General features: G+C 37.6%; 1 non-coding gene across 1 annotated transcript; it reads left to right on the forward strand.

The window, feature by feature from the left end:
* Positions 1-11,096: 11,096 nt before the first annotated feature.
* LOC114116766 (small nucleolar RNA SNORA48) lies at positions 11,097-11,241 on the forward strand. Its single transcript, XR_003590586.2, has one exon. It is a non-coding gene; the product is annotated as a small nucleolar RNA SNORA48 (small nucleolar RNA).
* Positions 11,242-11,658: the final 417 nt, after the last annotated feature.

Raw genomic sequence — 11,658 nt, forward strand, 5'->3', positions numbered from 1 at the left:
AAGGAGTTCATGATCTCATCCACAGTCAGATCCTTGTCTTGTTTTTTTGACTGTATAGAGCTTCTCCATCTTTGGCTGCAAAGAATATAACTAATCTGATTTCGGTGTTGACCATCTGGTGATGCCCATGTGTAGAGTTTTCTCTTGTGTTGTTGGAAGAGGGTGTTTGCTATGACCAGTACATTTTCTTGGCAAAATTCTATTAGTCTTTGCCCTGCTTCATTCCGCGTTCCAAGGCCAAATTTGCCTGTTACTCCAGGTGTTTCTTGACTTCCTACTTTTGCATTCCAGTCCCCTATAATGAAAAGGACATCTTTTTTGGGTGCTAGTTCTAAGAGGTCTTGTAGATCTTCATAAAACCGTTCAAATTCAGCTGGGGCATAGACTGGATAACTGTGATATTAAATGGTTTGCCTTGGAGACGAACAGAGATCATTCTGTCATTTTTGAGATTGCATCCAAGTACTGCATTTCAGACTCTTTTGTTGACCATGATGGCTACTCCATCTCTTCTGAGGGATTCCTGCCTGCAGTAGTAGATATAATGGTCATCGGAGTTAAATTCACCCATTCCAGTCCATTTTAGTTCGCTGATTCCTAGAATGTCAACGTTCACTCTTGCCATCTCTTGTTTGACCATTTCCAATTTGCCTTGATTCATGGACCTGACATTCCAGGTTCCTATGCAATATTGCTCTTTACAGCATCGGATCTTGCTTCTATCACCAGTCACATCCAACAAGGATTGTGTAATAGTTGTATCTGAAAAAGAAAAAAAGAAAAAAAAAAAACACCAACTTGAGCTAAGAGGAATTGCAGTAGCTGTATAGGCTAGGAAGTGTATTTTCCTTCAATTATGAGACATTTCTTATACAAAAGAAAGGGTCCTTCAGAGAGCAAACCAAAATCTAAGAGAAATGGGACAAGGCAGAGAGAGGACAGAGTAATGGGGAAGAACTCTTAGAAAGCAGAATCAGACGCTATTGAAGACTCATTTCCTTTCTCAGAGAGGACCTAAGAATATTTACTCTTTGAGACTAGCGGTTGTGGTGTGCCTAACTTCCCTCTCTCTCTCTTTCTCTCTCTCTCTCTCTCTCTCTCTCTCTCTCTCTCTGTTTTTTCAGTTGGAGTATAAGGTTGGTACAAAAAAATTTACAATTTTGGACTGTGAATTTTAAATAATTGTAACTAGGTTCAAACACATCTTCATTAATCAAAATAGGTGCCATTACAACCAACACATGTTTTCCAATGAGAAATAAGTTTATTTATTCCTGTAGCATAAAAACCCATGCTTTAGAATTCAACAAACTCAGAAAGCGTTTTCTGTTTCCTGCTGATTGTGGAAACATTTTCCCTGTAAAAAAGTTGTCTAGATGCTAGAAGAGGTGGTTGTTTATTGGAAAGGTCAGGGGAATATGGTGAATGAGGCAAAACTCTGTAACCCAATTCGTTCAATTTTTGAAGCCTTAGTTGTGTGATATGTAGTCAGGCGTGGTCTTGGAAAAGACTTGAACCTTTCTGTTGACCAATGCTGGCTTCACGTGTTGCAGTTTTCGGTGCATCTCATCAATTTGCTGAGTGTAATTTTCAGATATTGTGGTTTCACTGTGATTTAGAAAACTGTAGTGGATCAGACCAGCGGCAGACCACCAAACAGTGCCATTTTTTTGGTGCAAGTTTGGTTTTGAGTATTGCTTTTTTTTGGGTGGGGGGAGGTATTGCTTTTGAGCTTCTTCCTGCTCCAACCACTGAGCTGGTCACTGCCAATTGTCATACAAAATCCACATTTCATAGCACATCTCAATCTAGTCAATAGCTGTTTGGTTGTTGTTGCATACAATAAAAGAAGATGACACTTCAAAATGATGATTTTTTTTTTAATTTGCAAACATGAGGCACCCACTTATCAAACTTTTTCACCTTTTCAAAAACTGAGTGACCATAGAATGGTTGACATGGAGTTCTTGGGCAAATTTTGTGTAGTTGTCAGAGGATTAGCTTTGATAATCCTCTCAATTGGACATTGCCAAATTTCAATTGCCTGCCACTGTGCTCCTCATTTTTAAGACTCTTTTCTCCTTGAACCACTACTGCACTGTACATTCATCAGCAGTTTCTGAGCCAAATGCATTGTGGATGTTGCAAGTTGTCTCTCTTGCTTTAAACCCATTTTGAACTCAAATTAAAAAATTGCTCAAATTTACTTTTTGTCTAACATCAATTCTACAGTCTAGAATAAGTATAAAATAAACAACAACTAATAAGTCATTAGCAAAAAAAGAAGCATAAAGTGAGAAATATATATTAAAATGATGTAAAACATAACCAGTGTTATGTTGGATTCCAATATCAAATGGCAAAATCCAACAATGCAAAACTACAATACTTTAATTACTTTACAATGTTGTGTTAGTTTCTGCTGTACAACAAAGTGATTAAGGTCTCTCTTCTCTCTATATATATAAATATATATATAGAGAGAGAGGTCCCTCCCTCTTGCACATCCCTCCCTCCCTCGTCCCACCAAAATAGGCCACCACAGAGTACTGAGCAGAGCTCCCTTGCTATACAGAAGGTTCCCACTAGCTATCAATTTTACACATGTATGTGTCAATCCTTATATCCCAATTCAACTTCACTCCACTCCCCACCTCATGCCCACATGCCTATTCACTGCGTGTGCATCTCTACTCCTGCTCTTCAGACGGATTTGTCTGTATAATTTTTCTAGATTCCACATTTTGTTGCTATTGTTCTTCAGTCACCCAGTCATGGCTGACTTTTTGCAACCCCATGGACTGCAGCATACCAGGCCTTCCTGTCCCTCATCATCTCCCAGAGTTTGCCCAAGTTTTTGTTTATTGCATTGGTGATGTCATCCAGCTATCTCATCCCTTGATGCCCTCTTCTCCTTCTGCCCTTGATCTTTCCCAGCATCAGGGATTTTCCAGTGAGTTGTCTTTTCACATCAGATGACCACAATACTGGAGATTCAGCTTCAGCATCAGCCCTTCCAGTGAATATTCAGGGTTGATCACCCTTAAAATTGACTGGTTTGATCTCCTTGCTGTCCAAAGGACTTTCCAAAGTCTTATCCAACTTATCCACAGTTGAAAGGCATCAATTCTTTGATGTTCTGCCTTCTTTATGATCCAAATATTACAACCATACTTGATCACTGGGAAGACAATAGCCTTGACTATATGGACTTTTGTAGGCAGAGTAATGTCTCTGCTTTACAACACATTCTCTGTGTTTGGCATTGCTTTCCTGCCAAGAAGCAATTGTCTTCTGATTTCATGGCTCACTACAGTGATTTTGGAGCCCTAGAAGAAAAAAGTGGTCATTATTTCCATATTTTCCCCTTCTATTTGCCACGCAGTAATGGGGCCAGATGCCATGATCTTAATTTTTAAATACTTGGTCTTAAGCTGGTTCTTTCACTCTCCTCCTTCATCCTCATCAACAGGCTCTTTACCTCTTCTTCACTTTCTGTCATTAGAGCAGTATCTTCTGCATATCAGAGGTTGTTGATGCTTCTCCTGCCTATCTTGATTCCAGCTTGTATCTCAGCCAGCCTGGCATTTCTCATGACTTGCTCAATGTATAGATTAAACAAACAGGGTGACAGCAGACAGCCCTGTTGTACTCCTTTCTTATTTTGAACCAATTAGTTGTTCCATACAGGATTCTAACTATTGTTTGTTGACCTGCATACAGGTTTCTCAAGAGACATGTAAGATGGTCTGGTATTCCCATCTCTTTAAGAGCTTTCCACAGTTTGTAATGATCCACACAGTCAAAGGCTTTAGCATAGTCAATGAAACATAGATAGATGCTTTTCTGAAATTCCCTTGCTTCCGCTATAATCCAACGAACATTGGCAATTTGATCTCTAGTTCCTCTTCCTTTTCTAAACCAGCTTAGATGTCTGAAATTTGTTGATTTGCTGAAGACTAGCATGAAAAGGCAATGGCAATCCACTCCAGTGTTCTTGCCTGGAAAATCCCAGGGATGAGGGAGCCTGGTGGGCTGCCAACCATGGGGTCACACAGAGTTGGACATGACTGAAGGAACTTAGCAGCAGCAGCAGCAGCATGAAGAAGACTAGCTGAAGACTAGCATGATGACATGCTGAAGACTAGCATGATGAAGACATACTGACGACTAGCTGATGTTGAAGACTGGCATGCAATATTTTATCAAATTGATTACATTCTTTGTAGCTGAAGATGAAGAAGCTGTATACAGTCAGCAGAAACAAGACCTGGAGCTGACTGTGGCTCAGATCATCACCTTCTTATATCAAAATCCAGGCTTAAACTAAAGAATACCAGAAAAACAGTCGGCCAGCCAGGTATTACTTAAATAAAATCCCATATGAATTTGCAATAGAGGTAACAGATAGATTCAAAGGACTAAATCTAGATAGCAGTGTGCCTGAAGAATTATAGACAGAAGTCCATAATATTGTACAGGAGGCTGAACAAAACCATCCCAAAGGGGGAAAAAAAAAAGCAAGAAGATAAAGTGGTTATCTGAGGAGTCTTTATGAATAGCAGAATGAAGAGAAGTGAAAAGTAAGGGATAGAGGGAAAGATACATCCAATTAAACACGGAATTTCAAAGAATAGTTAAAAGAGACAAGAAGGTCTTCTTCAATGAACAATGTTTAATAATAGAAGAAAACAACAAAAGGGAAAAGACTAGAGATCCCTTCAGGAAAATTGGAAACATAAAGTGAGCGTTCTGCCCAAAGATCAGCACAATTAATGGTAAAAATGGTAGAGACCAAGTGGATGCTGAAGAAATAAAGAAGAGATGCAAAGAATGCATGGAAGAACTGTAAAAAATAGATCTTAATGAACCAGATTACTATGATGGTGTGATGAGTCACCCAGAGTCAAATTCTGGAGTGAAATGTCAAATAGGCCTTAAGAAACTCTGCTGTTAAAAGAGCTAGTGAATGCGATGAAATTCCAGTGGAACTATTCAAATCCCCAAAGAGGATGTCATCAAGGTTTTGCATTCATTATGTGAGCATATCTGGAAGACCCAGCAGTGGCCACAGGACTGAAAAAGGTAAATTCTCATTCCAGTTTCCAAGAAGTGTACCATCAAAGAATGTGCTAATCATCAGACAACTGCACTCATCTCCCATGCTAGATTTCATATATATGTGTTAATATACAGTGCTTGCTTTTTTCTTTCTGACTTTCTTCACTCTGTATGACAGACTCCTAGTCCATCCACATTTCTACAAATGATCTAATTTTACTCCTTTTTATGACTGAGTAGTATTTTGCTGTATACTTATATCTTCTTTATTCATCCATCTGACATTAGACATAGTGTTAACATGAATTTGGTCTATGATAGCCCTATAGTGATATCCAGAAATGTCTGGGGCTCTAGTATTTACTTTATTCAAAATAGGAATGAAATCTACTTGAAAGTGACATTTCAATTTGCTGTTTGAGCTCTAAACATTTCTGTCTTGGAGGCATGGGTATTCAACTTCACTACTGAAAACATTAACCCTTTGTTTGACTGGTTATTGTGCAGAGTTTTAGACATCTTACCAGTAGGCTATACAATATTATTCAGTACACTTGAGCCTTGGCTTCCATAGCTAGTGTATCTCAGACTAATGTTGGCAGTTCACTGTTCAAAGACAAAACACATTTTCTACAAAAGAAAAGTTTTAGAAGTTGTTCTGGGGCATTGAGACCTCTCTGTGTTTGCCTGAGCATCCTTTCTCCTGTGAATCATATTCTTCATCTTTATTAAGAGCCTCATGTGAGTATACACTGTAGAATTTCAGTAATTCCTGCAACCTTGCATATACAAATTTTGCTGCTATTGTCTTACCATTATATTTGAATGTAAAGACATATAACTTGTCTTTTTTCAGTTTATAGGCCTTATTCAAATGAAGACATTAATGAACATTAATAAGAGTATATTATGAGGATAGTCTGAATATGTCATGTCCTCTTCATGCATAGGAAGAAATAACTCAGATTCTAAACATACTCAGAAGTTAGCAGCACCACATAAAAGGAATTGTATTCCAAACTCTAACCCATCTGTAGTCAGAATTATTACAGTACAGTGGTTCTATTTTTTAAAGATATAATTTCAATGTATTCAGTGTTTAATAGTTTCATTCCTGACAGGCTGGTACTAAATAAGCTTTATTAACCTCTTCCAAAATGTATTAAAACTTTTATTTGACCCAGCAATTTCAATTTGAGTATTATCTGCAGAAAATTAAACTCTAACTTGAAAAACTATATGCACCCATGTTCATTGAAGCACTGTTTACAATAGTCAAGATATGGAAACTACCTAAGTGTCCATCAATGGAAGAATGAATAAAGGAGTTGTGATATATATATCATGCTGAGTGAAATAAACCAGACAGAGAAAGACAAGTACTGTTTGCTTTCTCTTATATGTGGAAACTAAAAGAAACACAAGACAAGCCCATAGATATAGAAAATATATCAGTAATGGTCAGAGACATAGGGTGCAAGAAATGTGTGAAGGGCATCAAAAGGTTAAAAAGGAAGAAAAAAAAAGTTTAAACTTGACAAGGGTCAGGAAAGTATGTAACTGGGAAATGAGGATGAAAGAGTGTAGCCCCTGAAGGGAAGTTCAAGCCTCAGCAATGAGTTCAGGTTTTGTGAGCACTTGAAGTTAGAATACAGGATCCTGGAACAAAGACAAATAAAATAAATATACTTTAAAGAATAATTTGTTAATCAGTTTGTACCTATTGGTTGAAAATATTGATTAGTACTACTTGGGAACTAAGGCTTTACTGTATTAAGAAAATAAGTTTGCTTTTCTAGGTAATAAAGCCAATCAAAACCTTATTTTCCATTTAATTAGTAAAGGGAGACTAATCAAGATGATATTTTGAAATCAGAGTCAAGCCAAAATATAGGTTTGCTGCTGCAAAGAATTTAATAGAGGGAATTCTGGGAAACTCAACCTGCTGAGGGAAAAATATTTTCAAGTGCCAGGAAAGACTCAGAAGTGTATATCCCAACAAACGTTTTAATGCTATACACTTTGGAAGTGAATCGGGGAGCAAGGACAGCAAGTGGGGGTACCTGTGAACCACTGGGCAAAGAAACGTTGTATCCAGGAAAATACAAACGATATTTTTGTAAAGGGTAAAAACTCGAAGCGTCAAAAACAGAATCTGGATCAAAATGAACAACCATGCTCTGAAGGCAAATTTGAAGTCAAGAAACTAGGAATTGTGAAGATCTAGAGACAGTCAGGAGTGGCAAGGAGAAAAGATCACATCAACATCAAAATATACCTCACTTTAGTATTAATAGCTAGAGAACTGGATTCGTCTCTTGGCCCTTCTATTTCAGCTTTATGTCATCACTAATCCCAATAAATTTATAATGATTTTGATTTGCAGGGAACGAATTTAAATATAGACTATAGAATGGAGGACATACTGCCAATACAATTGCTATTAGTAAGCACTTAGGTATTCATTGTAATGATATCTAAAATCCAATGGAAAAAATCATGAGATCCAAGTTTAAGAATATCTCCATAATGTTAGATAAGATGTACTTGCTCTAACCAGAGTGTTAGGGTTCTCTGTTCTGCCTTAAACACCTCTGAGGGCTTCTAATGTACTTTATTGTCTCACCAGAATTTGAAATCAACTATAACAAGGAAAGATAAAAAAAAACCTTCCTCAGTGATGAATACAAAGAAATAGAGGAAAACAATAGAATGGGAAAGACTAGCGTTCTCTTCAAGAAAATTAGAGATACCAAGGGAACATTTCATGCAAAGACAAGCACAATAAATGACAGAAACAATTTGCCCCTAAAAGAAGCGGAAGATATTAAGAAGAGGTGGCAAGAGTAAACATAAGAACTATACAAAAAAAGATCTTTGTGACCCAGATAACCACGGTGGTGTGATCATTCACCTAGAGCCAGATCTCCTGGAATGTGAAGTCAAGTGGGCCTTAGGAAGCATGACTACAAAGAAAGCTAGTAGAGGTGATGGAATTCCAGTTGAGCTATTTCAATTCAGAAAAATGATGCTCTAAAACTACTGCACTCAATATGCCAGCAAATTTGGTAAATTCAGAAGTGGCCACAGGACTGGAAAAGGTCAATTTTCATGCCAATCCCAAAGAATGTTCAAACTACCACACAATTGTACTCATCTCACATGCTAGCAAAGTAATGCTCAAAATTCTCCAAGCCAGGCTTCAACAGTATGTGAACTGTGGACTTCCAGATGTTCAAGCTGGATTTAGAAAAGGCAGAGGAACCAGAGACCAAATTGCCAAAATTCACTGGATCATAGAAACTGCAAGAGAGTTACAGAAAAACATCTACTTCTGCTTCATTGATTATGCCAAAGCCTTTAACTGTGTAGATCACAACAAACAGTGGAAAATTCATCAAGAGATGGGAATAACAGACAACCTTACCTGCCTCCTGAGAAATCTGTATGCAGGTCAAGAAGCAGCAGTTGAAAGCAAACATAGAACAAAAGACCATTTCCAAATTGAGAATGAAGTACATCAAGGCTGTAATATTGACACCTTGCTTATTTAATTTATATGTAGGGTATATCATGTGAAATGTCAGGGTGGGTGAAGCACAAGCTGGAATCAAGATTGCTGGAGAAGTATCAATAACCTCAGATATGCAAATGACACCACCCTTATGGCAAAAAGTGAAGAACTGAAGAGTCTCTTGATGAAAGTGAGAGAGGAGAGTGAAAAAGTTGGCTTAAAAGTCAACATTCAAAAAACTAAGATCATGGTATCTGGTTCCATCACTTCATGGCAAATAGATAGGGTGGAAACAGTGACAGACTACTTTCTTGCACTCCAAAATCACTGCAGCTGTTAACTGCAGCCATGAAATTAAAAGACACTTGCTCCTGGGAAGAAAAGCTATTATCAAACTAGATAACATATTAAAAAGCAGAGACATTACTTTGCCAACAAAAGTCCATCTAGTCAAAACTTCAGTTTTTCCAGTAGTCATGTATGAATGTAAGAGCTGTACTATAAAGAAAGCTGAGTGCCATAATATTAATGCCTCTGAGCTTTGGTGTTGGAGAAGACTCTTGAGAGTCCCTTGGACTGCAAGAAGATCCAACTAGTCCATCCTAAAGGAAATCAGTCCTAAATATTCATTGGAAGGACTGATGCTGAAGCTGAAACTCCAAAATTTTCACCACCTGATGTGTAGAACTGACTCTGGAAATGACCCTGATTCTGGGAAAGGTTGAAGGCAGGAGGAGAAGGGGATGATAGAGGATGAGATGGTTGGATAGCATCACCGACTCAATGGACATGTTTGAGCAAGCTCTGGGAGTTTTTGATGGACAGGGAAACCTGATGTGCTGCAGTCCAAGGCGTCTCAAAGAGTCAGAAATGACTGAGTGACTGAGCTGATAGTCTTATTAAGCTAGTTTAAAATGCCAGCCTTTGGGATATGGTGTCATGATGACAAAGTAAGGAGATCCTGGTGTCACATCCTCTCAGGGACACACCAAAACTACAACTGTATATGGAACAAATCTGGAAATAACCTGAAGGAGAGCAGAACAGCTCTTCTAAAACTCAGGATATAACTTAGAAAACATATTAAGATGAATAGGAGAAGTAGAAACTCAGTCTACATAGTACCCGCACCTAAAGGCAGTTACACTTTCTCCCCCCAAAACAGAAATACCATAAACGTGAAGGTCCTCCCTAAGGAGTTATGGGTTCAAGCCCCACATTGGGCACACCATCCCTAAGAACCTGCACTGGGAATACAATCACCCATAACAGTTAGCTCTGAAATCTATCAGGGCTTACTCCCTGGACAGCTGGCAGTGAGAGGAGGGAGTGAGTGTGCTGTAGCAAACCAAGACGTAACTTTTAAAAGGCTAGTGTAAAAACTCACTCTCTGAGTCTCAGTGCAAAGTCAGTGAAAAGCCCCCGGGCCAAACATGAGGCAGATTCATTGACTAATTTTATAGCCAGTGCTGAAAAGGCAGAGGTCTGTTGGAAGCACTGTTGGGCTCCATATTAAAAATGAAAAAAATAATTCTGCCTCTACTTAATTGGCCAGGCACTGTTGGGTATCATTTTTTACACTGGTCATCTACCTTGATAGTACCATTTACATTGCTCCAGCCAGGTGCCCAATAAAAGTGGCTCTCAACTGAACACAAATAAGCAGATACACTATGCTCATGTTTGGAGGAATTAATATTGTTAAAATACCCATAACACCTAAAGCAGTATACCTATTCATTGTAATACCCCTGAAAACATCAAAAACATTTTTCTTTTATAGAACTGGAACACATAATCTTAAAATGTGTATGAAATCATGAAAGACACTGGATAGGCAAAGTTACCTTGAAAAAGAATGAGGCTGGAAATGTCATGTTTCTTGATGTCAAACTATATTATAAAACCATAGTAATCAGACAGTGTAGTACTGGCACAAAAACAGACACATAGACCAATCGGACAGAAAAGAGAGCTCAGAAATAAACCCATGCACACATGGTCAATTAATCTATGACAAAGGCAGCAAAAATTAAAATGTGGCATTCATCTTCAATAAATGATGTTGGAAAAATTTGGCAGGTTCCATAAAATAATAAATATAAACCACTATTTTACAGCTGATACAAAAACAAACAAACAAAAAAACAACAACAATAACAAACCTTTCAAAATACATTAAAAACTTAAATGTGAGAACTAAAGCCATAAAATTCTTAGAAGAAAATTTAGGCAGTCAGCTCTTTGACATTGATCCATAGCAATATTCTTAATCTCCTCAGGCAAGGGCAAAGAAAAGCAAAACTAAGCAAATGGGACCAAATCAAACTAAAAATATTTTGTACAATTTTGCACATTAAAGGAAACTATCAACAAAATGAAAAAGCAACCTATTGAATGGGAGATGATATTTTCAAATCGTATATCTGATAAAGAATTAGTATTCAGAATACATAAATAACTCATATAACTCAATATCAAGCAAATAAGCAACCAAAAAATCCTATTAAAAATGGTAAGAGGTTCCTGACAATGGGCAAAGAGGCACCTGATTGGTGGTGTTTCTCTTATATCAGTCAAGGGCAAAGCAGATGTCTAGTCCTTCGTTCATCCTAGCTTGATGCCTGGATTGGTGGCCAGAGCTATTTCATGCCTGGGGCACATTAAAAAAACAAATTAGTAAGAGGATCTGAATAGGCAAGTTTTTCCCCCCAAAGACATAGAGACAGTGAACAGAAACATGAAAAAATGCTCAATATCACTAATCATCAGAGAAATGCAAAACAAAACCACAATGAAATATCACTTCATATGTGTCAAAATGACTTTATCAAAAAGCCAAATAAAAACAAGTGGTGGGAGGTATATGGAGAAAAAGGAATCCCTTATGCATCATTGGTGGAAATGTATAACACATTAGTGCAGCCACTATAAAAAACAGCATTCAGGTTCCTCAAAAAATTAAAATAGGACTATGATACAATTCAGCAATTCCATTTCTTGTTATTTTTCTGAAGAAAACAAAAACACTAAGATATATACAACTGTATATTCATTGCAGCATTGTTTACAACAGTAAATAT

The sequence above is a fragment of the Ovis aries genome, chromosome 10, assembly GCF_016772045.2.
Source record: "Ovis aries strain OAR_USU_Benz2616 breed Rambouillet chromosome 10, ARS-UI_Ramb_v3.0, whole genome shotgun sequence".
NCBI classification, from domain to species: domain Eukaryota; kingdom Metazoa; phylum Chordata; class Mammalia; order Artiodactyla; family Bovidae; genus Ovis; species Ovis aries.